General features: G+C 40.4%; 1 pseudogene; it reads left to right on the top strand.

The window, feature by feature from the left end:
* The first annotated feature begins 5,774 nt into the window (after nt 1-5,774).
* On the top strand, nt 5,775-7,552 carry LOC112670123 (60 kDa heat shock protein, mitochondrial-like; annotated as a pseudogene).
* The last annotated feature ends 6,925 nt before the right edge of the window (nt 7,553-14,477 follow it).

Genomic DNA, 14,477 nt, shown 5'->3' with positions numbered 1-14,477 from the left:
AATAGTCATCCCAATCAATGGATGTGAGGTGGTATTTTATTGTCATTTTGATTTGCATTTCCATGATTAGTGATGCTGAGTATCTTTTCATGTGTTTATTGGGCCATTTATATAGCTTCTTTGGAGAAAAGTCTATGCAAGTCTTTTGCTTGTTTTTTTTTTTTTTTTTTAAGATTTTATTCATTTATTCATGAGAGACACAGAAAGAGAGAGAGAGAGAGAGAGGCAGAGGGAGAAGCAGGCTCCATGCAGGGAGCCCGACGTGGGACTCGACCCCAGGTCTCCAGGATCAGGCCCTGGGCTGAAGCCAGGCACCAAACTGCAGAGCCACCCAGGGATCCCCTTTTGCTTGTTTTTTTAAAATTGGGTTATATATTGTTGAGTTTTAGGAGCTCTTTATATGTTATGGGTATTAATTACTTATCAGGTATGTAATGTGTAAGTATTTTCTCCCATTCTGCATGTCTTTAATAGTGTACTTGGAAGCACAAACGTTTTCAATTTTGAGGAGTTCTAATTTATCTATTTTTCATTTGTTGTTTGTGAGTTTTTGATGTCATAGCTGAGAAATCATCAATGCAATAAAAAATCCAAATTAATGCAAAAAACCCCCCATATGAACGAATTATCAAAATCCAACGGACACAGGATCCTATCTGGACTTGCATCACTCACTTTACTCACTTTAGCCCAATCTCAGCCCTATCCAATCTTGTGTTTACTTAAAATTTTTGACATTTTGTTTATCATGGGTTTGGGGCATTTTGACCTTTGACAATATTGCATTAAAATACCAGTCATCTTGGTTACTGGGGTTTGGATAGCCTCCTAAAATTTTGTGCCATAGGCAAATTCTTGCCTATTCTCTCTGTAGCGCCGACCCTACTCCAGAGATAGCAGCTAGCCATGGATCCCTGGGGCGGTACAGTTGTCTTCATACCAGGCCAGTTCTTTTTAAAGACTAGGTAGGGCAAGCCGAAAACTGACCTCTGCAGGGAGGCCCTGTCCCTCATCAAAGAAGGGCCAAGTAAAAAAAATTATATGTAAATGGATTTTTGATGACAAAATTCATAAAAACTGTGACCAATGTTCACAAAGCTCTGTGAATTGCTGATGAATGTAAGTTAATAAAATTAAACCAATTCTTGAATATGATGTTTCACTAAACATTTTTATGACCTAGTTGGTAAAAGAAATATTGATTGTTTAAGAAATATTGAATAAGTAGGAATATTAAATAGTATTTTAAGAGCTAAGAAATTCTTTGGTGAAATTCCCATTAATTCAGTAGAAGTTGAGAGAAGACTCAGCACCAAAAACTAAAACTAAATTGTTGATGCTAAGAGAAATGGACTGATTAAGACAGAAAACCACCACCAAATATCAACCTAATGTGGAAGTTGTTGAAAGAGTTTCATATGGGGTCCCTGGATGGTTCAGCCGGTTCAAGGTCTGCCTTCAGCTCAGATCATGATCGGGGGTCCAGGGATTGAGTCCTGCATCAGCTCCCCACTCAGTGGGGAGTCTCTCCTCCCTTTACCCCTCCCCCTTGCTTGTGCTCTCTTCCTTTCACACTCACTCTTTCCCACTCATGCTGTCTCTCTCAAATAAATGAATAAATAAATAAATACATAAATAGTTTCCTGTGATTCCCTAAGTTGAATTATGGTTCAGGCAAGGGTATCATCTGGCAGGTAGCCATAAGAAAAAAAAAAAAAAAAAAAGAAACTACTGCAAAGACTTCTAAAAAGGAACACATGATTTAGGAACAACTGAAACGATTTGATGATTTATTTTTATAGTAATTTACATTTCTTGATAAGCCATTGTGGTTTACGGTATCCACATAATTCAGTTTATTTAGATATAAAATAGAAAAGTATATCTGCTGATCTAATTTGCATATGATTTACATGATCATTCTCGCTGTTAAATATTTTCAGATGCAGCTGCACGGGAAGCTCATTTCATTGAGAGACTGGGGCTGAGTTTTAATTGATAAGTTGGGAGAGAGGCTTCAGCTACACACTGTACATGAATTGGAGCAAAAGCATATGAAAGACCTGGTGTGGGCAGGAGAACTTCCTTTGTTTCATTCAACAAATATTTACAGGAGATCTACTATGTGCCAGATGCTGTTTGTTTTAACTGTGAGGGATATTCAGGGAGCTAAGAAGATAAAGATTCTGTTTTTCATGGACCTTACACCAAAGCAGAAGACATAATCAAATACAGAGTGACTTTTTAAAAATAGAAAATTTGGCTTTTGAAGGTTATACAAGTCTCTGCCACCAGGGGGCGCCATTCACTGTCGACCAGATGGACGCAACTGGAGAAAGCGTTTAATGGATTGGTGTTTGCTAAATTTGTTTTAAGAAGACAGGCAAAAGTTATTTTGTGTGTCATGAACAAGGGGCCACTTGTGTAGGGACCATGTGTATCTGAGGAAGCCAAAAATCAGGTTTGTGTCACGCTTTCTGCTCCACATGTGTTTCACGTAAAGAAAATGCATCAAAAGTAATTAATTTTGCATATAATTATGTAATAAAAGTTAGGTGTAGTTCACTTTAATTTTTCAAATAAATGTGCATGATGTAGCACTAGAGAATGAAAGATGAATATGTCAAAACTTTAAAAAGGGGGATGCCTGGGTGGCTCAGCGGTTGAACATCTGCCTTTGGCCCAGGGTGTGATCCTGGAGTCCCAGGATCGAGTCCCACATCAGGCTCCCTGTGTGGAGCCTACTTCTCCCTCTGCCTATGTCTCTCTCTCTCTCTGTCTCTCATGAATAAATAAATAAAATCCTATAAAAGAAAATCTCTAAAAAGGACTGAGACCCACAAAACCAGGGGGTGTCCATTCTGTCCTGTTACTACCTCTCCGTGTCTGAGCTTCTCATCCTGGAAAATAGGAATAACAGCCTGTACGTTCCTTCCCTTGCCTTCAAAAGCCTGGGCAGAAATAAAGGGAATGGTGCTTATCACAAGAGTGTCTCTCTCTACGCCACCTCCTTTCTGAGAGGGATGTTTGCGATTCGAGGTATATGTGATGATATGTAAAAGATGTGCCTTGAAAATTTGTAGGGGAAGATGTAAGGAGACTCGGGGACTGTTTCCTTGGTGTCTCAGATTTGGCAGTGTTGTTAACACACGACCCCAAATGTAACATCAGCAATTCTTAAGTAGCTTGAGGATGTCAGGCTTGAGGCTTAGAGCCCAGTACAGAACAGCACTGTGTTCTGGATTCTGATTTAAATGACTCTTTCGTTTTGTGGCCACCACTGCTCTGTGCTTGTAGATCCTGCCTCCATTCGGATTTGGAAAACACCATGGTACTTCTTGGAAAACAGGAAATCTGGACGTGGACCCTTCTCTTCTCCACTCTGTTAGTCACTGGCAGTGAGCTCTTGGGATTTCGGGAGGAAGTAATAGTCGGTGTTAGGACCACACATGGGAGAAAACAGGCCTACGCTGGTCAGGAGGGTCCGGGGCTGACTTTTGAGCTTCTGGAAGGCAAAGACCGTGTTTTACTCCTTGCTGAATGCCCAGCTTCCAACGATGCCTCACCCGCAGAAGATTCGTTGAACTGAAATACTAAGTAAAGCCTAGTTAAACACCACGAGCAGTTACCGTCACTCCCTTCTTTGAGAAATACACGTGGCAGGAAATACATGAGCGAGAAAGCGAATGTCACATCACAGCTGTACCTCTTAGATCTGTTATCGGTCTGTTGATTGACATGTTATCCCTCCTGGTGATTGTAATTACGTGACAACCCAAGTTATTTTTCCCAAGGACAAAATGATAGGGGATGTGAGAGAATTTGGAAAACAAAGTTCCTTGGCACTTTGGACTTGAACCTGGGGTCTGTTGCTGTTAGTGTGACCCCGGGAAAGTCACTAAGTTCTCGGAGCCTCCGTCTCCTTTTCTGTAGTAATGGAGGTGACGGTATCTGAGCAAGAGTAGATGAGAGGATCGAATAAGAAGTGCATGTGAAGGCGTCTGGCTGCAGACCATCAGACCCAACGTGGCTATGAAAGACCCATGGTGACGGTGATTGTAACTGTGTGCAGACACCGCCAACAGTGGTACAGAGGAAAGGTCAGCAGAGCCCACAGATGACCGCAGACAGGGTCCTGTCCCTTGTGCCCTCAGCTATACCTGAGACCAAGGCGGGGGAGAGGATTTCAGAGAATCTCACTTGCTTTACATCTCCTTTCTTCTAGCCTCTGCCTCTAGGACTCCATAAAGTGGTGGTTTTCCTTTTCATATGTTACTTACTAGTGTTTTTAAAACCTCCTTTTTGGGGCACTTGGGTGGCTCAGTGGTTGAGCATCTGTCTTTGGCTCAGGTTGTGATCCAGGTCCTGGGACTGAGTCTGGCATCCTGCTCCCCGCAGGGAGCCTACTTCTCCCTCTGCCAATGTCTATGCCTCTCTCTCTCTCTGTGTATCTCTCATGAATAAAAAAATAAAGAAAAAAATTAAACCTCTTTCCCCCCCAGACTGCTTAGGGATTTGTTTTCTATTTTGAATTAACTTTATTGAGTTATAATTTACTGAGGTATAATTTATTATGCAACCACACCCCATTTCGATGAAGTTGAACAAATTTATACATTCATACAACTACATCCAAGATACAGGATATTCCTATTACCCCCAAAGTACCCCACATCTCATCCACAGTTAATCCCTGCCTCTGCCCCAGGTAACCACTGATCTGCTTTCTGTCACCATAAATTGAATTTGTCTTGTAAATGAAATTATACAGCATGTACTCTTTTGTGTTTTGCTTCTTTTGCTCAGCATAGTGTTTTGTGTTGTTGGTTTTTTAAAAGATTTTATTTATTTATTCACGAGAGACACAGAGAGAGAGGCAGGCTCCATGCAGGAAGCCCGATGTGGGACTCAATCCCAGAACTTCAGGATCACGCCCTAAGCCAATGGCAGATGCTTAACCACTGAGCCACCCAGGCATCCCATCAGCATCGTGTTTTTGAGATTCATTTATGCTACGGTTTAGCATATTTCTTTTATTGCTAAGTAGTATTCTATTATATACCACATTATTTTTTAAAAAGAGATAAAGAGCCCACGTTCCAGCAGAGGGTAGAGGAGGAGAGGGAGAGGGAGATAGAGAATCTCAAGCAGGATCCATGCCCAGCACAGAGCCTGATGTGGCACTTGATCTCATGATCCTGAGATCATAACCTGATCCAAAACCAAGAGTTGGATGCTTAACCGATTAAGCCATCTGAATGCCCACCACCATTTTTTATCCATTCATTTACTAAAGGACATTTTACATAGTTTCTATCTTTTTTTTTTTTTTTACTATTATGAATAAAGATGCTATGAGCATTCATGTATGAATGAGTCTTTGTGTCAACACCTGTTTTCATATCTCTTGGGCATATCTCTAGGAGTAGAATTGCTGGGTAGTGAGGTAAGTATATGTTCAACCATGTAAGAGATTCCCAAAATGTTGGCTGTACCATTTACAGTTCCACCTGCAGTGTATGAGAATTTGTTCCACATCACTAATACTTGGTATTGTCTTAGTATTGGTCTTTTTAATTTCAGTCACTCCCATGGGTGTGCAATGGTATACCATTGTTTTTCCTTGTAATTTCCGTGATGGCTAATGATGTTGAACATCTTTTCATGTGCTTATGGGCCATTTGTGTATCTTTCTCTGTGAAGGGTTGGTTTGGCCTCACTCGCCTCCAATGGCCTGCCTCACTGCCAGCACATTCTGCCACGGTCCCAAAGAAATGCTTCAATTACCCACAGTCCTTTGCCAGTGGCCAGAGTACTGGCTCCTCATCTCACTCAGGCCTATGCCAAAGATGTAAAATTTGGTGCAGATGCCCAAGCCTTAATGCTTCAAGGTGTAGACCTTTTAGCCAATGCTGTAGCCGTTACTATGGGGCCAAAAGGAAGAACAGTGATTATTGAACAGAGTTGGGGAGGTCCCAAAGTAACAAAAGAAGGTGTGACTGTAACAAAGTCAATTGACTTAAAAGACAAATATAAAAATATTAGCACTAAACTTGTTCAAATTGTGGCCAATAACACCAATGTAGAGGTTGGGGGTGGCACCACTACTGCTACTGTCTCAGCACACTCTATTGCCAAGGAAGGCTTTGAGAAGATTAGCAAAGGTGCTAATCCTGTGGAGAAATCAGGAGAGGTGTGATGTTAGCTGTTGATGCTGTAATCGCCGAACTTAAGAAGCAGTCTAAACCCGTGACAAGCCCTGAAGAAAATTGCTCAGGTTGCTCTGATTTCTGCAAATGGAGACAAAGAAATTGGCAACATCATTTCTGATGCAATGGAAAAGGTTGGAAGAAAGGGTGTCATCACAGTAAAGAATGGAAAAACACTGAATTAGAAATTATTGAAGACATGAAGTTTGATCGAGGTTATATTTCTCTATACTTTATTAATACATCGAGAGGTCAGAAATGTGAATTCCAAAATGCCTATGTTCTATTGAGTGAAAAGAAAATTCCTAGTGTCCAGTTCTTTGTACCTGCTCTTGAAATTGCCAATGCTCACCATAAGTCCTTGATCATAATTGCTGAAGATGTTGATGGAGAAACTCTGAGTACACTCGTTTTAAAAAGGCTAAAATTTGGTCTTCAGGTTGTGGCAGTCAAAGCTCCAGATTTTCGTGACAATAGAAAGAACCAAGTTAAAGACACGGCTATTGCTACTGGTGGTGCAGTGTTTGGGGAAGAAGGATTGACTCTAAATCTCGAAGATGTTCACGACTTAAGAAAAGTTGGAGAGGTCATTGTGACCAAAGATGAAGCCATGCTTTTAAAAGGAAGAGGTGACAAGGCTCAAATCGAAAAATGTATTCAAGAAATCATTGAACAGTTAGATATCACAACTAGTGAATATGAAAAAGGAAAAGCTGAATGAACGTCTTGCAAAACTCTCAGATGGAGTAGCTGTATTGAAGGTTGATGGGACAAATGATGTTGAAGTGAATGAAAAGAAAGACAGAGTTAGAGATGCCCTCAATGCCACAGGAGCTGCTCTTGCAAAAGGCATTGTTTGTTCTAGAAGGCGGATGTCCTGCTTTGGTGCATTCCAGCCTTGATTTCAATAACTCCAGCTAATGACCATCAGAGAATTGGTATTGAAATTATTAAGAGAACACTCAAAATTCCTGCAATGACCATTGCTAAGAATGCAGGTATTGAAGGATCACTGATAGTTGAGAAAATCATGCAGAGTTCTTCCAAAGTTGGTTACAATGCTATGCTTGGAGATTTTGTGAATATAGTGGAAAAAGGAATCATTGATCCAACTAAGGTTGTAAGAACTGCTTTATTGGATGTTGCTGGAGTGGCCTCTCTGTTAACTACAGCAGGAGGTGTAGTCGCCGAAATTCCTAAATAAGAGAAGGACCCGGGAATGGGTGGAATGGGTGGAATGGGAGGTGGTATGGGAGGCGGCATGTTCTGATTCCTAGAATAGGGCTTTACCATTCTTAATGAATTGAGAAGAAGCTCAAGGCTGTGCTCCTCAACCATAACTTCAGAGAAGTCAGTTGAAGGAAATGACTAAAGAAAACGCTGGCTGGTATTTAAGAAAATCGCTATAACCACCAGTTACTGTTTCAGTTGACAACATATAATGGTTTACTGCTGTCATTGTCCATGCCTACAGAGAATTTATTTTGTATTTTTGAATAAAAAGATATTTGTACGTTCCTGATAACTGAGTACAAGAGCCATGCACCAATGTACTGCTTTCAATTTAAATCGCATTTTTACTACTATTCTGTTAAAATCAGGATTTTATTTTATTTATTTTTTTAATGTTTTATTTATTTATGATAGTCACACAGAGAGAGAGAGAGAGGCAGAGACATAGGCAGAGGGAGAAGCAGGCTCCAGGCACCAGGAGCCCGACGTGGGATTCGATCCCGGGTCTCCAGGATCGCGCCCTGGGCCAAAGGCAGACGCCAAACCGCTGCGCCACCCAGGGATCCCTAAAATCAGGATTTTAGTGTTTGCTATCACCAGATGAAAAGTTAAGAAGCAGCCTTTCTGTAGAGAGTAAGAATAATTGTGTACAAAGTAGAAAAATATCCAATTATGTGACAACCTTTGTGTAATAAAAATTTGTTTAAAGATAAAAAAAAGAGTATGTTTGATTTTTTTTGCCCATTGAAAAAATTAGGTTGCCTTTTTTCTTTTTTAAAATTGTGTTTATTAAAAAATAATAAAATTGTATTTATTTATTTGATATTTATAGAGAGAGCACAAGCAGGGGGAGCAGGAGAGGGAGAGGGAGAAGCAGGTTTCCCACTGATCAGTGAGCCTGATATGGGGCTCCATCGGAGGACCCTGGGATCATGCCCTGAGCCGAAGGCAGATGCTTAACTGACTGAGCCACCCAGGCACCCCTAGGTTGTATTTTTATTATTGAATTGTAAGAGGTCTTTATAGTTTCTGGATACCAGTTCTTTATCAGACACATATATTAAGAATATTTTCTCCCAGTCTGTGGTTTATAATATCTTTCAAAGAGCAAAAGTTTTTTTTTAAAGATATTATTTATTTATTCATAAGAGAGAGAGAGAGAGAGAGAGAGAGAGAGACAGGCAGAGACACAGGCAGAGGGAGAAGCAGGCTCCATGCAGGGAGCCCGACGCAGGACCCAATCCTGGGTCTCCAGGATCACGCCCTGGGCTGAAGGGAGCGCTAAATGAGCCACCAGGGCTGCCCAAAGAGCAAAAGTTTTAAATTTTGATGAAGTCCAGCTAGTTTTTTTTTTTCTTGGTTTGTGCATCTGGTGGTGTTTTTCTAAAATATTTTGGCTTCCCCGAAGGTCATAAATATTTTCTTCTATGTTTTCTTTCAGAAGTGTTACGATTTTAGTGTTTATATTAGGTCTATGATTCACTTCAAGTTAATTTTTATATATGTGGTGAAGCCTAGGGTTCACTGTTTTTCTCTATGAATAATGAGTGTCCAGTTCTTTAGCACAATTTATTGAGAAGGTTATACTTTCCCCCACTGAGTTGGCAAGTTGTTGAAAATCAATTAAACATATACATGGAGGGGGTCTGTTTCTGTACTCTGCCTTCCATCCGTTAATCTGTATGTCTGTCCTTACACTGATACTACACCGTCTTATTTAATGTCCCTGCACAATGCCTTGAAATCACATAGCGAGGGCCTCTTTGTACTTCTTTCCAAGTGTATTTTGGCACTTTACAATTCCATGTACTTATTTTTAGAGATTTTATTTACTTATTCATGAGGGACCCAGAGAGAGGCAGAGACATAGGCAGAGGGAGAAGCAGGTTCCCTGCAGGGATCCTGATGCAGGACTTGGTCCCAGGACCGGGATAAATGACCTGACCCAAAGATGGATGCTCTGAGCCACCCAGGCGTCCCTCATGTAAATTTTAGAATCAACTTGTCAATTTCCAAGAGAGATGCTTGCTGGAATTTTTTTTTTCCTTGCTGGAATTTTGTTTGGAGTTGTATCACATCTATAGATGAGTTAGGGAGACTGAGTTTTCTAATCTATTAAAACGGTATATTTGTCCATTTATTTTCACCCTCTTTGGTTTCTCTCAACAATGTCTTATGTGTCTCAGTTATAAATCTTAGCTATATTTTGTTAAATTTATCCCTAATTACTCATGTTTTGTCATGCTAATTTAAAAAGGTGCAAGTTCTAATTGCTAATATATAGAAATACAATTGATTTTTGTATATTGACCTTGTAATTGAGACATTGTTAGTCTCATTTATTAGCTCTAATAGTTCTTTTGTAGGTTTGTTAGGATTGTATACATGACCATGTAGTCTGCACTAAAGATAATTTTACTCTCCACTTTCCACTCTTTCTTTTTATCCCTTTTTCTTGCCTGATTACATAGGCTAGAATCCCCAATTTACTGATGAAGAGAAGTCATGAGAGCAAGCATTTTTTGCCTGTTCCCAAATGGAGGATGGAAGCATTCCGTCTTTTGCCATTAAGGATGAGGTTAGCTTGAGGTGTTTCATATTTCTATATGCATTTAAGAAGTCTTCTATTCTTAATTTGCTAAGAGTTTTTAACATCAATGAAAATAGAATCTTTTCAATGTTTTCACCTACATCTCTGAAGATAATCTTAAAAAAAATTTATCCTGTTATGGTGAACTATGATTTTTAAATTTTAACCAACCTGAAATAGCTGGGATAAATCTCATTTTTTTGTGTATTGCTACATTGAATTTTCTAGGTTCTTTTTTCATGAGGGATATTAATCTCTACTTTTCTTTCTTTTTTGATAATGTCTTTTTCTGGTTTTGATGTCAAAAAAATGATGATCTCATAAAATGAGTGGGAAAGTGTGCTCTCCTTTATTTTCTGAAAGAGTTTCCGTAGGATGGTCATCTTTTTCTTTCTAAATATTTGATAATATTCACTGATGAGACCAATTAGGCCTGGAGTTTTCTTTGCAGGATGGCTTTTAATTAAGAATTCGACTTCTGTAGTAGCTATAGAATTACTTGGATTATCTGTTTTTACTTTAGTTAGTTTCAGTAGTCTGTGTTTCAAGGAGTGTTTCCATTTGTCTGAGTCGTCTAATTTAGGTAGAAAGTTTTTCATGACGTCCCCTTTCCATAGGAATCTATCATAGTGTTCTTGTTCACTCCTGCTATTGGTAATTTGTGTGTAATTCTCCTTCCTTCACTTTAGTTTATCAGTTTAGCTGAGGTTTATCGATTGTATTGATCTCTTCAATTAACTTAGGTTCAGCATCATTGACTTTTTCTATTGTTTTACAATTTCTATTTAATTGATTTTTGTGTTAATGTTTGTTTTCTTCCTGATTATATCAGGTTTAATTTCTCTTTTTCTTAGTGCTTAATATAGACAATTGGGATATTTGTTTAGGAATTTTCTTTTTTTTTTTTAACAATAACAGATTTTTTTTTAAGATTTTATTTATTTATTCACGAGAGACACAGACAGAGAGAGAGAGGTAGAGACACAGGCAGAGGGAGAAGCAGACTCCATGCAGGGAGCCTGATGTGGGACTTGATCCCAGGACTCCAGGATCACACCCTGTGCCAAAGGCAGGCAATAAACCGCTGAGCCACCAGGGATTCCCAGGAATTTTATTTCTTTCCAATAAAAATGTTTAAAGCAAATTTCCCTCTAATGGTGGCATTGATTGGAATATCATAAATTTTATTATATCATATATCCACTTTGCTTGACTTAAAATATTTTCTTTCTTTTGGGGGCTTAAAATGTTTTCTAATTTCCATCTTTGATTTCTTCTTTGATTCATGGATTATTGAGTAGTATGTTGCTTAATTTTCCAATTATTTGGAGATTTTTCAAATAGATAAGTTTAGAGAAGGATAAATTTGTACAGATTCAGTTGGTTTTACCTCTCATGACTTTAGAACATGGAATGCTTAAGATTTTTCTTTTCATCAGTTATCTCTAATGTGTTCTAAAATAATGTTTGTTTGTTTTTGAGATTTTATTTATTTATTCATGAGAGACACACAGAGAGAGGCAGAGACATAGACAGAAGGACAAACAGACTCCCTGCTGGGAGCCCAAGGTGGAACTCCATCCCAGGACCCCAGGATCATGCCCTGAGCTAAAGGCAGATGCTCAACCACTGAGCCACGTAGGCAGCCCTCTGTCTAATGTTTTCTAAGCTCGATTTTTTTTTTTTTTTCTGAGATCCAGATGTGATATCTTCATACCAAGGATGCTTTGAGGTTTGGCCACGCCTAGAAGGCCAAGTCTTGATTTACCTTATTCATGAACAATTGGAAGGAGCACCGGCAGAGGGAGCTAGAGACTCAGGCCGGCCAGGGGAAGTGACCCACCTGCCTTAGAATGTCTGCTTTTTGCTCAGCTCAATCACAGCCATAAGATAATGCTGTTCTTTCTCAAGATCCAGATACCTACTTTCTGCAAACACTTGAGATTCATAAAATAATTCTGAGCCTATTCATTTTCCTCACTTTTATTCAGGGCCCTGACCATTCCGGGTACTGCATTAGGCACTAGGAGTTTAAAGAGGAAACTTACAGCCTTTGTGTGGAGTCGGGTACTCACAGGAAAAGAGGATCAAATGCACAAAGGGGCAGAGGTCCAATACACACACATAGTAATATACATTAATCACTGATGTAGACCGTAGGTCAGAAATATTCTGATGTTAAGAGTTATCATATAGGAGTGCCTGGGTGGCTCAGTCAGTCAGTTAAGCATCTGCTTTCAGCTCAGGTCATGGTCCCAGAGTCCTGGGATCGAGCCCCACATCAGGCTCCTTGCTTAGCAGGGAGCCTGCTGCTCCCTCTCCCTCTGCTTGTGCTTTTTTTCTCTGTCTAATAAATAAATAAAATTAAAAAAAAAAAAAGGTTATTGCACAGTTTTTTTGTTGCTTAAAGTTAAGATGTTCACACTTAACAATTTAACATTTGGTGACAAACATCAATTTGGAATTTGGGCTGGTCTAGAAAGAGAATCACACATCCAACTCTTGAGATTATAGAGGTTGTTTGGATTGGTTTGGGTTGTTTAAACCTTCCTTTCAATCAGTTTTGCATTCAGGTTTTGAGAAAAAAATGATAGGTCTGAATTACAGTATTTCTTGAACTCGGGTTAAGAGTAAGCTCCAGAAAGTCCCTCCTCTCCCCTCCTACTTTGTTTGTTTTAACAAACTTTATTAGTAATGTATCACATGGAGTTTGCTGTCATGCCAATTTAGATCTTGGTCTGCTGCCAGGGACAGTGAAAGTGCAAGTATGCTGTTGGTTGGAAAGGAAGGTGGCCATCTGGAGAGAGGGGTGCAAATCTGAGAGGCTGCTTCTCCAAGAGGTTAAGAAAACAGAACAAAGCAAGCAAGATCACAAGATCAAAATGAATTGAGACACATCCAACGAAGCCCAGTGAGTCACGAGGAAGCACACAATAGGCAAGGGGGAGGGCTTGCAAATGTAATAATTTTGTTCCTAACTCATGGGAACAAAGATGGACAGAGAGGGGACCAGCAGAAAGATGGAAGGGGCAAATGGAATTACTTGAGTCACTGAGAAAGTTGTCTCTCTTGAGGAGAAAGCCAGATCTCTGCTGCTGGCTGGGGGGAGGGGGGGCTGCTAGAGTTTTGAACCTGAGTGAAGCCCATGATGGGAAAACCTGGGGTGATTCAGGTGTTTAGAGAAAGCAAGTGATAGAAAGATGGAAAGCTTTCTCCCTCCTCACGTATAATTGGGGGAAATGGCCATGATAATTAGGAACTGTAGCTTGGAAAAGCGAGAAGGAAGGTACCAAATGAAACGACAGATTTAAAAACTTCACCTACCATTTTCAGGTTAGCGGCTAGCTTATTTTCTTTATAAAGGATTGCATTCTGGAACTAAGATAAGACATGAGTTTTGCTTTAGACAGTGTGAAGGCAACCAAAGTGTGTGTTTCCTGGAACAGGTGCAGTGCTTGGCACAAACTAAAAAATTTTAGCAGGGGCAGCCCTGGTGGCTCAGCGGTTTAGCGCCGCCTTCAGCTCAGGGCGTGATCCTGGAGACCCCGATGGAGTCCCATGTCAGGCTCCCTGCATGGAGCCTCCTTCTCCCTCTGCCTGTGTCTCTGCCTCTGTGTCTCTTGTGAATAAATAAATAAAATCTTAAAAAAAAATTATCAGGTTACTGACATGGTGACAGAGTGCTCCAACTAGAGATTTGGGGTTTGGAGTGGTGGCAATAGCATCTGAACTTTGGGTTTTTTAGCAAATGTAGAAAGGATGACAGTCGCAAACGCCAAGGGAATCATCAAACATTCAGGTGTAAATGATGGTGGTGCTGGAACTCCAGGGAAAAAATCCACATGTGAACAGGTTTCTCAGTTTCTCCAGCAGAGGGCACTTTAAGGTTTCTGCAACACAGTGGGTCTCCATGACAAAAGTCTGAAAAAATCTGTTTACAGAAGGAAGAATTTCACAGATTTGTTTTCTCAGACCTCTCTGAGGTTCTGGCCAGGGTATGGGTGGTGGAAGGGTTGCAGGGAAGAGAGGGTGTTGGGAAGGGAAGGAGTTGGGAAGGGTGGGTGTTGGGAAGGGAGGGTGTTGGGAAGAGCCAGAATGAGGATGCATTTCCAGCTCTGTACCGACTGGGCAGTGACCTTGACCAGCCACTTCAGCTCCTGGACCTGCTTCTTTGTTGGTAGTAGGAAAAGATCATACTCTGATTGCTCCAGCCCTGATGCGACAACATGTGATATACCCTATGTCCGCAGCCTGGGGTTGGTAGGAGGCCATGGCTCCTTTTGTATCTTGTGGGATTTAATTCTGAGCCCCATTTCATCACGGCATGTCTGTGTCTCTCTTCTCCCTTCTTTCCTGAGACTCATCACTCCGTGATGCTGCTCCTTGCTCTCTGCTTTGCCCCCTGAAGGGAAAACTGTCATCTCCGGAAGGTCTGGGCTCCCAGT

This window comes from Canis lupus, chromosome 25 (assembly GCF_003254725.2).
Source record: "Canis lupus dingo isolate Sandy chromosome 25, ASM325472v2, whole genome shotgun sequence".
NCBI lineage: Eukaryota > Metazoa > Chordata > Mammalia > Carnivora > Canidae > Canis > Canis lupus.
Note: the sequence above shows the minus strand (reverse complement) of the source record. Positions and strands in the feature narration are given on the sequence as shown.